Below are 2,985 nucleotides of genomic sequence, written 5' to 3'. Positions count from 1 at the left end.
ACCCACACAATGCTTAGGTTCCATGTCATGTCTGTAACTTATAGTTAAACTGAACCCTCTATATATATGTGTCGCTCATTGCTTGGGATTCAGTATGTTTAAAAAGTTTCTTAGGAACCTCATGAACTAACACAATAGATTTGACGATCTTGAGATCCAAATCTCGAACGATACACTTTAAATAACCGTGCAATTACATTGGAAGCTAATGTCGAAAACACAGCGGCAGCCGGATTGACAAAAAACATGTGCATGGTGCAAGGATGCACTACAACTTTCACAAACTGAAAATAGAACGATACAATTAAATTGTCGGGCATGGTGTACTAAAGGGAAAAAATATATCTGAAATTGCTGCTGCCATTTGCAGGAAAACAATAGCCAAATCGTCAGGACAGCCTGTAGACCACCGAGCCTGGTGCCTGTGAAATCGACAGGATTGAGCTCATCAAATTCATCATCTGAGCGGGTCGACATCACTAAGGTCTTCTGGGTCGAGGAGTGTTTGCCCATGCCTGGTATTTCCAAGAAACCCAGCATGTGACAGCAAAGCCCACAGGTGTGTTATGAGCTCCACCTTCCCAACAAGCCGTGTCTTGTGCTTGGCTGCTCTGGTTGAGGCTGCCAAGTGAAGGAGGAAGCCTGTCCAGAACACTGCTAGATCCCTCCATATGCCTACGGTGTCTGCTTCGTAGGTCTCTATCAACTGCTTCCCAAGCTTTGCACCCATTTGGGTTATCGAATTATGGATGTCATCATCACCCTTGATAGTATCTTCCCTATTGGGCACCTGGTCATTTGTTGTGGAACTGTTAATTCCATTGTTATCTTCCCGACTTTCAGGGGCTTCAACCTCTCCACTAATCACCTCAGACTCTTCCAAGGCGGCAATCTCCACAAGTTCTTTGTAAACATCTTGCATTGACTGGGAGAATGAGCAGTAAGTAGCACGGAAGGTTTCCTTGCGTACGATGTCCAAGATATTTGTAACAACAATGCCGTTGTCTGGCACCAATCCTTTGGTAAGCAGGTATGCACAATAGTTTGATAAGGTGACAGCAGTTAAGTAATGTGGCCACACATGTTCTGGAGTTGTGGATTTCTTGGCCAAGATCCTGTTTTGAAGCTTACAAACCTTTAGTTTTTTCACTTCATCACAGAAATGCATCTCGCAGAAGCATGTCGCGATGTGCCAGACCAGTATCCTGTGGGTATCAGCCTCCAGCTCAATTGCCCATGTTAGCTGCTGCATAACGGGTGCCTTTGAACCGAAGGCATTTAAGAAGTAGGTTCCCAATCTTTCTGGATGCTGCTGCAGGCCCTTGAACGACTCAAATATTGCCGTCGTTACTTCTGACTCCAACTTGATGCTCCGGGGAAATTTCCTCTGAGTATGCGAATCAGAAATCAGAAGGTTATACTGGAAGATCCTTTGATCCCACTTGCCCCTCATGAACCAGAACATCATTCTCATTGCTGCCTCCACCACTGGATTCCGCAAGCACCGATGTTTGACGTACATGCAGATCATCAGAACCTTGGTCCATTGCGAGAATACATATAAATAGATCTCCAACAGCTCCTTGGCAATGATAAGGAAGACCATGACACGAGTGACAATGACCCCGTGAGTGATGATATTTTTGTCGGCCGCATCCATCCTCTCTGGTATACAATGAACAGGATATGCAAGGTATCCGGTAGCCGCAACCAGAGAGAGAGACAAGAGCATACTCCAGACCGGAAATCCGTTGGCAAACATGGCAGCATGCTTGCTATAGAACAAGTCTTGGAGGAAGGACAGTTCCACCTTGGTGACACGGAATGCCCTCTCATAGCTGTTGGTGTTCTCCTGCAGGATGTAGTCGAAGACAAGCCGCCTCGTCTTCTCTTGGCTAGCCTCATGTATCGGGAGATTATAGAACCGACGGCGCAGCAGCTTGTACATGGCGAATGAGAGGCAGACATCCTTGAGTCGGTTGCCATTGTCTTTGGTGCCGCCGAGCAACCGGCTGTTGCCAGCATCAATATTCCATATCTTCTCTATGGTGACAAGCTTCTTATTATCTGGATCCAACCGAATCCTGTATTGTCCACTCCTCCTGTCTTGTCGTCGAGCATCACGAAGCGCCAGGTCTTCCCCAGAGACCAAGTACTTGTACGAGTGCGAGGAACCGAGGGTGTGCTCGTATCGCATGTAGTCGCTAACCAGCCTCGTGTTCTCTTGGTTGGTGGTTTCAGCCCTATCGGACGAGGCAAAGTAGGAGATGATGCGAATCGCATTGAGGGCCCATATCAGCCAGAGAGGGACCCTGAGGAGGAAGAAGGTCTGCATCCAGATGAGGTTGGCTGCCCAGAAGGATGACATGAGGTCGAGCAGTGGGATCTGCTTGGATCTCTGGTACAGGCGTCCAGCCTTGACGCTGTACTGCAGGGTCACCAGCAGCACCGCCCAGACCTGAAAGTAGTCATTCACCTTCTTTGCGGAGAGCTGCATCAGCCCCATGGTGTAGTGCACCATGGAGTAGTTGAGCATCTCTATCACCTGAATGCTGGTCGCCATGGCCCTGTCTTCGTACCACGGCCCAAAGCAGTCCAGCATGAACCTCACCACCAGCAGCAGCGTTGTCATCAACACCCACAACTCCACGCTGGCCACATGAGTGACGCTGTCCATCTTGAACAGCATTTTCATGGTGGACATGATTGAAGCTGCAGCTACGTCTGTCGCCATCATATCTCTCTCTCTCTCTGTGTGTGTGTGTGTGTGTGTGTGTGTGTGTGTGTGTGTTCTTTCCGGGAGGGGAGAGGTGAGTTCCACTTGTGCACGTATTGGGGTTTCTGGGAGGGCTAATGGAAGGAATAACAGGTTTGGTAAGCACCTGAAAAAATATTGCGCGGCAGTCACTTTTTCCACTTTGCGTGAGGCCGAAGGCTGGGACGACGTGAGGAGCCATGGCGAGGCCAAGAGGGAGCCGGCGGGAG

This window comes from Triticum dicoccoides, chromosome 2A (genome assembly GCF_002162155.2).
Source record: "Triticum dicoccoides isolate Atlit2015 ecotype Zavitan chromosome 2A, WEW_v2.0, whole genome shotgun sequence".
Classification (NCBI taxonomy): domain Eukaryota; kingdom Viridiplantae; phylum Streptophyta; class Magnoliopsida; order Poales; family Poaceae; genus Triticum; species Triticum dicoccoides.
This window is presented reverse-complemented; position numbering follows the sequence as displayed.